The sequence below is a fragment of the Eulemur rufifrons genome, chromosome 13, assembly GCF_041146395.1.
Source record: "Eulemur rufifrons isolate Redbay chromosome 13, OSU_ERuf_1, whole genome shotgun sequence".
Lineage (NCBI taxonomy): Eukaryota > Metazoa > Chordata > Mammalia > Primates > Lemuridae > Eulemur > Eulemur rufifrons.
The window spans coordinates 11,277,480-11,287,143 of NC_090995.1; the positions used below are offsets into that span (position 1 = coordinate 11,277,480).

Here is a 9,664-nt window from a genome sequence, read left to right on the forward strand (position 1 = left end):
ACATTTTGAACCTTGTACAATATACAACTTGTAATCTAAAAAATAAGATACTTAAGAATGATAAAACAAACATTATCTGCTATAAAAACTGAAGCCTGCATAACTCATCCCCTTCAGAGGACAATAAAGCCGTTTCTTTTTATTTATTTTTTTTATTTATTTTTTTTATTTCAGATTATGGGGGTACAAACGTTTAGGTTATATATATTGCCCATGCCCTCCTATCCCCCTGAGTCAGAGCTTCAAGCGTGTCCATCCCCCAGACAGCGCGCATCGCACTCATCATGTAAAAGCTGTTTCTTAATAAAAGACCTGTATGATCATCTAAACAATCTGCATGGAGATAATGATATATAACTCTTAAGTGAAAAAAAAATGTGAAGACAGTTGCGGGAAAGGGTTAGTAGTGATTTTAATTTTGTCTCAAAGAACTCCAGGGTACAAATTTCACATCTCCAAAAAGAGCAAATGTCAACCCATTATACAGTGAATGAATTTTAAAACCATATGATAAACTAAAATTTAGAAACTTTTGTAGTTCTTCTATCAGGCACAGTTGTATTCCACCACATACAAAGGATCTAACCCTACTGAAAGAGTTGATTCAAAGGAGAAGAAAAGAAACTTTGTTAGCAGTCACCAACAGTTTGGAGCTCTGTAAATAACAGCTGTCAACCAAATCAAAGGAAAATTTTTAAATGCACTAAGCAAGGAATGGATACTTGGTCATAAACTATTCTTAATGACAACACCTTAATAAAATCATTACTTCCAACTCTGAACTAAAAGTTATAAATGATTTTCACTGTTAAAATACCTAGTGGGTAGTGTTTAGGCACATAGGCTTTGGAACAAGATTGCCTAGATGCACTTACTGTCTATATTACCTTGGACAAGTTAATTAATCTAACTCCACCCTTAGTTTCCATTATCTGTAAAAAGGAAGTTAATACAATTTACCATAAAGTTGTTTTGAGGAATTAAACAACTTTAGCCATCTTGACTGTACCATTTGCTAGTCTGGGCAGTGCAGGGCACGACACGTGGCCCAGCATTCCCCAGCTGTACACTAGCTGCCTCCAAGAGAGCTGCCTCTTTCTTCATTTTAATTGAAATTATACTTCTTATCACTCACCTTTCTAAAACATGAATAGATATATTATTTAATTAAAGCAAGCCCCCTCTCAAAGAATGGAAATGTGCTACTACAAAGGATATTTAAAACAATATACCATATGTTCTAAAAGTAATTCTAAAACTGGAGTTGTAGTGTTCTCAACATGAGTAGTTTGAAGAAAATGACATTCATTTTACAAGTTCTAATAAGTGTATAAAAATCAGGTACATGTCACGTATATCAACAAGCCCAAGTAATGTGTGGAAGAAACATATAGCCCAAGAAAAAAAGTAGGGCCATAAACTTTGAAACCATAAAAAACCATATTGAAGTTCATATACTACCTGTATCTAATGTTAAAAAAAACTTGTATAAATCAAATATAAGTATACCAAAAATAGTAACAGCTAATAGTTATTAAACACATAGTATGTATTAAGCACTATTGTAAATGCTTTATGTGTATTAACTCTTGGTCCTCACAACAACCCCATAAAATAGGCCTGGTTATTATACTCATTTTGAAGATGAGAAAAAAGCAAGGTTAAGTAACTTGGACAAGGTCACAGAGCTAATAAATTATAGAGTCAAAAATCAAAACCCAGGCATCCTGGTTCTAAGTCTATGCTTTAAATACCATGCTATGCTGTCTCTCTAAACCAAATGGTAGTGGTCAACACCATACCAGCAGCATCTATTGAATAAAACCAAATCATCTATATATATTTAGATAGGTACCTATGTGTCTATGAAGTTTCACAAGGCAATTTTACATATTATTTAATTTTATCTTTGCAGGTATTCTGTCGAATACATCCTGCCAATAGCTTGGTTTATTCAGCCTTAACTCAGATGATGAAAGCTATGTGGCCAAAAATTGTTCCACTAAGTCTGCTGTCTTGAAAATGTGTCCTTTTTGTGCATCACTAGTGCCTAACAGAGTACCTGGCAAAGAGTAGGAATTGATGAATAAAATAAAGAATAGTGAAAAAGGAAACTGAGTGTAAGAATGGGGTTAGATCAGCCCAGATTCATAATTATAGATTCATCTAGAAAACATTCAAATGATGTGGCTTATTTACAGTGATTCTTTAGTATTCCTGTAGGTGGAAGAACAGTATTATTCATTTTTCAATTAAATCTTAGTATCTCAATACAATCTTAAAGTTCCTTTGAAGTTAGAAGAAGGCTTATTGTACTAATATAAACATTAAGAAAGATTCAGATGAAATCTTATTTTAAAAACATAGTTCAGTTTGGTCTTTAGTCCATAAGTGTGATATATTACATGACCACATTAAAATAATCCTTGTTATTTAAAAATTCAAAGAAATTCTCATTAAAATTTAAGATTCTAGATTTGTCATAGTAGCTCTAAGAATTATATGATATAAACTATGAACATAGGCGAATATGTTGACGTGAATTATAACTGAAGTTATAGTATTGTTGGGCACTATGCAATAACACATATCTTATTTTTCATTTCTATACTCCTTAAAGCAATACCAGAATTTCACAGCTCCAATTGAACTCAATTACATGCAGTTACGATACAGTTTATTTAATTTAGATCTAATAACGGAACATTCCTGAACTAAAGTTTCCATTACATTTGTTGTATTAATTTTTATTTTTAATTTTTAGGTTTAAAAAGAAACACCTATCCCAGCTTTCATGAAGAACAGCCTCAAATATATTAATATATTTCAGCCTTGGTAAATTTACATACATTACTAAAAAATTGAGATATGTTACATATGAATCATTGCTCTAAGCTCATTCCTTGATCTAGGCATAGAAACCAGCATAAAAATAAAATTAAAATGGATTGTATGGCCCGGAGTGGTGGCTCATGCCTGTCGTCCTACCACTCTGGGAGGCGGAAGCAGGAGGATCGCTTGAGCTCAGGAGTTCGAGACCAGCCTGAGCAAGAGCGAGACCCCCGTCTCTACTAAAAATAGAAAGAAATTATCTGGCCAACTAAAATATATATAGAAAAACTTAGCCAGGCATGGTGGCGCATGCCTGTAGTCCTAGCTACTCAGGAGGCTGAGGCAAGAGGATTGCTTGAGCCCAGGAGTTTGAGGTTGTTCTGAGCTAGGCTGACACCACGGCACTCTAGCCCCGGCAACAGAGTGAGACTCTGTCTCAAAACAAATAAATAAATAAATAAAGAAAACAGATTGCGTAAAGGATAAATTTAATCAATATTATGTTTAAATAATTCCAGGAAATTATATCTCAGTTCAAGTCAGGAATATGAAAGACGGTGAGGAAGGAATTCATCTATCATTCAAAAGTGAAATTCATGTCCCGAAATACTGATTATTTCTTCTCATTTCAAATATTGAATTATATATATGTTTCAGAAGAAATATTTAGCTATACTAAGACCTGAAACAATTTGTTAATTTTTAAAATTACACTTTTCTAGAAGAAGCAAAATAGTATTTACATGGTGCTAAGAGAAACTTAATTTCTTAAAAGGATTCACTTATTTAAAAACATTCTCAGGCTACATCTTTTTCTAAGAACAAAACAAAACACAACTTTGAATGTCTTTACAACAATGTAATTATACAATCATTCTAACCTTAAGTTATTCAACAAGTATGTTTCATTTTTGTTCCATAGACCACATTACAACTAAGTGGAAAAGCATTAAAACATGAAAATGATATTGTACACAAAACATTCCACCAGGCTTCCTTTTAACATGTTCCATTGCAAATTTGTCTGATCTAAGTAGGTAAAAAAGCATGTATTTATGTAAAAAGAAATGTACCATCTACAAAGAATATTTTTAATTGAAATTAATTTTTGTTCTCAACTCTACTCAGAGCATACTAAATCAATAAAACTTTGATTAAAGGACATTTTTCTTAGGCGTGTTAATGAGGAGGTTTAGGACGAACTTCATAGTACAGTTTCTTCTATGCTGTGCATTAGTAGTGAACAAGTGGCAAACACCATTAAATCAGATGACACTGACACAGTTTTAGCTTCCAACCATCTGAAATTTTTTAGGAAACTCATTTTTTTTCAAGGGGGTATGTGGGGAAAAAAATAAAATTTCTCTTGCATCTGTATACTCACGTTAAAATTAACAAGACAGTTTCTGTTGAAAAACCATCTCATTTGATAACTAAGGGTCTCCATATGTAAAAGAAAAAAAGAAAAACTATCTTTGCCAAAAAGGAAAGCCTTAATCAAATCTCAGCACTGGAGTTGAAATAATGACTATTTCTATCTTCAGTGTTTTGGGACATCACATTATCAGACCTGAAACTTCTGTAGTATATAAGGGCAATTAAGCCTTTAGATCCAGAACATACCACGATAAGTAATAAAAACAAGGACACTAAATTTGCTCTTCTCAGTTAACTTTGAAAAGGAAAACATCATGACTAGATACAAAAGACTGAGGAAATAGGTAATGTATCAGAAATATGGTATTTCTCATGACTTTAAAGAAATCACTTTCAAAAATAACACTTTATAAATTTTTAATCACAAATCTGAAGGAAATGACTTAATAAGAGGAATTATGCATATATTCCGTTTCAGATGACAGGAAACTGGTATACAAATTTCAAAACCTCTAAGCAGTACAGAACTTTCTGTGATGAGGAAATGTTCCGTTTTAGGCTGTTTGATACAGTAGCTAATAGATACAAGTGGCTACTGAGCACTTACAATACGGTCACTGGGAATAAGGAATAGCATTTTAAATTGTATCTAATTAAAATACAAATTTAAATGCCCATATATGGCTAGGGATACTACACTGAACAGTACAGCTCTAGGGAACTGGAAAGAAATATTTGTACCTTAAATTTTGATCCAAATAGTAAAAAGTCCTATAGATGGGCATAGTATATAGATGATTCTGAGACATATATATTTTTTAAAATTCTTGTGATTTATATAGAGGAAAGGACTATAATACAACATAAAAAAATGCTGCTGCATTTGTGGGAACTAAATTGTCTATATTCAGCTTCTAGTGGGGTTTAGAACATTGGTTCCCAAGTTGGCTCCACGTTATAATTTAAGTTCTTAAGGAGCTTCTAAAAATATGAATGCCTGGGTCTCACTCCCCCAAGATTCCGGTTTAATTGGTTTGGTTTGAGGCCTGGGCATAAAGATTATTAAAAGCTACCTGATTCTAAGTACAGCCAGAGCTGAATACCACTAAACTAGAAAAAAACTAAGAAACTGTTTATTAAGCACAGATGACATTTCTTGGCCAGTAGGTGAAGAGGGCCTTTTGACAACTCACATTCAAGTAAAAACCCCTGAAGGCTAAATATGAGTTACACATGCTACATATTTAGGAATGATCTGAGTAGAAAGTCATAAGTTTTTGTGATTGTTGAATGTTATTTAATTTTGTAAAAGAGATTAGCCAAGAAGGAAGCAAACTAAAAATTGAGTGTCAACTTGCACTTGCCACTTTTGCAAAGATTATTTAACTTCATCCTCAAAATATCTTGGGAGGTAGATACATATTATTACATTATTTACAGATGGGCAAAGTAAACTTAAAGAAGGTCTCTAGGACTTAGACACACGTTTGTCAGACAATAAAAGTCCTCCACATTTTTTATACTATTGCAGAAGGATTCTCTTTGAGGCTGCTGGTTTCAGGTAATTTTCACACTTTACCAGTGTGAAAACATAATGAAACAAAATAGAAATAGGAAAAAAGCAGGATTCGATGGCAGAGCACAGGATAAGGCAAAGACATTTAACAGGTACTTGGACCAGTTCCCAGTTCCTATATTTCCTATGCATCTGATAGCAAACTCTGGGGAAAACATGTTAAGTTTATGGTTCAAATAAATCTACACCAGCCTATACTAGATCATTCAGGAGTTACTATCTTTTTATCCTAAAGAATTAAACAATTGGTCTCCTACTGCCTCACAAACTATTAGTGATAGTTACACATTCTTAAGAAGAGGGTTGGGAATAACATGCTTTTGCACCCGGCCTGACACCAAACCAGAATAAGATAAGGGAAGGTTTATAAAGATGTTTTTTCATTTTTCCACTAAACTCAAAGGATTATTAGAACTTCTCTTCCCAAAGCAGTTTTGATTTATGTGATGTATTTACAGCAAGCATGGAACTTTTAACTTTAATTTAGAACATTAAAAGTCCTATATTAATTTACTCATTAAAAGCTAGCCTTTAAAAATCTAGTTGCTGAGTTGCTGGACCCATTTTAACTTTCAAATTAAAAGAGAAAGATTTTTTCAGAAAAAAACAAGGGAAATCAAGAGCAACAGATCCTCACTCTTCCCGTCAGCACTGATCCTTCTATCCTGAGACCCAAAATCTATCTTTTCTCCTTTCTTAGGCTCCTACCTTGTAAAGTGACATTAACTCAAATGAGTCACACTTGGTTCATCAGACCAACAGGAGAACACTTTCAGTGGCTCACAGTTCTTCCAAAGCATATTCCAAAATAAGAATATGTTGACAAGAGTAATTCCTAAATGCACTGGCTTGGAGTACGCCTGTGTTTGTTTTCAATTTCAAACGGTATTAACTATAATTTAATTATATTATAAAAAATGTTTTGTAGTTTGTTTTTTTTTTAAATTACACACTGTGTCAAAAGAAGATGAGAAATAAAAAGAAATAGTCATAGTAGTTTAACCCTTATAGTCCTTTTCTCCAGTATGTTTGGAGCCGTGCAATAAGATGAGCTGGAAAAATATACACTCGATTGACATGCGAGAAGCCACAATGCTTCCCCATCCAATCCTTAACCTGTCAAAGGTGGAACAAAGCAAGACCTTTTTCTCCTAATAATAAATAAAGGATGCATCAATTCCATTCATTTAAAGATGAACACCTATTATCTATATCTACCCAAAACAACTGATTAGCCAATTCTCATACTCACATCCTGCATTTAGGAGGCATCCCTCCAAAAACAAACAAAAACCAAACAAACAAAAAAACAAGAGCAATATAAGTTTTACAGCTTTTGACCCTTATCATAGTATTAAAATCTATCCTTTAAATTGACACTGGTTTGAGTGGTTTTGTGTGTGTGTGTTTATTACTTGCATCGGGAAAAGCTATTTATATTTTTGGATGCTAGTAATCATCCTCCAAAATGTAAGCAGGCTTTACATGCAAGTAAAAATTTTGGTTGGACAAATGTAAATTCAAAGATAAACCTACATGATGGTAAAGGAAGTCATAATTCTCTAATTGTAAAAGTGAAAGACACTATGAAATTAGTCTTTTTTTCTTAACAACTAGCCCCAGATATTTTGTATTTTTAATTCCACCTTCCATCCTGTCCTTTCCCCACACATAAGCCCACAAAGCCTCTAGAACATCAAAGTTAGAACGCAATGTTATGAAAAAAGTATAATAAACTTAGGATTGGATAGTCGTCAGTGAGCCTCTGTATGAATTTACTGAATCAATATATGCATGAACTTAATAAAAAAAATGCTCCTAGAGATATTAAAAGGAGAAATAATTTGTATCACAGCACTACCACAAGCAGCCAATGACATGAAGCAAGATTTCACCTGGACCCTGCCAAGCGAGTCATCAAGAATTTGGGAAAATACCAACGCCTGTTTCATAATACAGCGACTTTTATTTTTTTTTTTTTCCAACCTTCAGTAAACTCTCTAGTTACAAATTTTAAAATCTTGCTGGGGGGCGGGGAAGGGGAGGGGGAAAAACAAAATCTTGCTAATTAGTTCCCAGCGCCCTTCATCCCACGGATCAGGTGTCCTACATTTTGTTTAGGTCCCGCCTTGAAAACAAACCCGATTGCCCCATTTTCTGAGAGGTAAACTCAGCTCCAGGCAGCTCCCTATGAAGTCACCGCGTTTGTTGTTTCAAAGATGCAATTAAACCCCAAAGACACAAGACTGTCGGAGAGATTAGTTGGAAGTGTAGAGTGGTGTCGTGCAATAAGATGAGCTGGAAAAATATACACTCGATTGACATGCGAGAAGCCACAATGCTTCCCCATCCAATACGTCTAAGGTCAATGAAAACTGCATTGCTGTAAATCTCTCTTAGTGATATCACTCCCCATCCTCCCTTTCTCCATTATATTCGCAACAGAAGAAAATTAAACTTCTGAAGACTTTTCTGGAGTTTGGTTTAACTTCAGCTTTCCAGCTTTCTGCACTTACACAACCAAGTGATCGGGGGGCAGAGGGTTAGAGCGTTAACCAAAGAGAAGAAAAGCAATAAAAGAGCTTGCATGGGCAGCGTGTCTTCCCCTGCCCCCTCTCCCCTCCTCTGCAAGGCCTTACACATACACATTCCTCGGGGCGGCCTCTAACCACACCATCTCCGCGATCATTTGCAGAAATTGGAAACAGACTCCGGCAGCCCTTCCCTTGGCACGCACAGGGCAGAGCTGTGCAAGTCTGCTGGGGCAGTGTCACTCCCTATGACCCCCCAAGCTCTCACTCGCCCCCTCCGGGCTTTCATCCCGAGAATCCGGCTTTCCTCCGCGGAGGGGCCGGTCTACCTAATTAGCGGTGAAACTTCATCCCATTCTTCCCCGCTCCGGTCGCCCCGCCCCCACCCCGCCACCCACCAACACCCCGCCACCGAAACCAAAGAAAAGTTCCTTCCACCAGGGCAGGACGAGAGCTGGGCTCGGGGACTGGAGTCCGAGTAGAGAGAGGGGGAGGCCGGCGAGCGCGCCGCACTTTGTGTCGCACGTCTGCACACGCACTCCGGAGCCCGGGGCCGCTCCGGTCCTTACCGGCTCGTCCGGAGATCGCGTCCTGCTACTGGCGCGCCGGGCGAGGGCCTCGGGGACGCGGCGTCGGGGCGTCGGGCCGCCGGCAGCCGCCGCGGGCGCCGAGAGCCACCACCTCTTCTCCCCCAAGCGGTTGCGGGCGTGGGCTGAAGGAGCTGGAGAAGGAGCCTGGTGAGGGAAAGAAGAAGAGCAGCATCTCCTCCTCCTCCTCCTCGCCTCGGAAACGCCCCTCCAGAGGCGACCCCGCCGACTGCCTGACCCCACAGCGCTCGCGCCCCCTCGCCGCCCTGCTGCGCCCCTCCGAGAGCTTCGCCCAAATCCCCAGGCGCGGACGGCTCAACGCCTGCAGCACACTCTGAGCGCTGCCGAGGTGACCGAGGCGGACCGGGGAGCTAGGGAGGGCGGCTCGCCAGCACGACGGTCTCTGGGGGCCGTGAGCATGGTGTGTCACCCTCGCCTCAGCGCGGCCGCTGGAGCTTACTCGCACCGCTCGGGCTCCACCTCAGGCGGCCGCGCCGGCCCCGCCCCCCGGGCCTGTCACTCAACCCTTCCCGGGCTCCGGGAGGACCACAGATCTTCCACCGGGAGCTCCCCTCGATCTCATTGGTCCGCCTTGGCTCCAGCCCCGCCCACTCCCTGAGGAAGAGGTCGCTGGGGAGACCGGCGCCCCGGTTCCCATGACAACCGGTGCCTTGGGCCTGGCTTTTCGCGTTCCTCTGACTAACCAGACGCTCAGGTTGATAGGCGCGCAACAAACTTCCTAACCCCTCGCCATGCGGACT

General features: G+C 38.5%; 1 protein-coding gene across 4 annotated transcripts in view; it reads right to left on the reverse strand.

Annotated features, from left to right (window-relative positions):
- The window catches only part of PTPN13 (protein tyrosine phosphatase non-receptor type 13), a 149,987-nt gene extending 140,622 nt beyond the window's left edge, over nt 1-9,365 (reverse strand). For all 4 annotated transcript variants that reach the window (XM_069485536.1, XM_069485534.1, XM_069485530.1 and 1 more), the window contains exon 1: nt 8,886-9,365. The gene's annotated coding sequence lies outside the window, so the exon portion shown is untranslated. The remainder of the gene's footprint in view (nt 1-8,885) is intronic.
- Between the last annotated feature and the right edge of the window lie 299 nt (nt 9,366-9,664).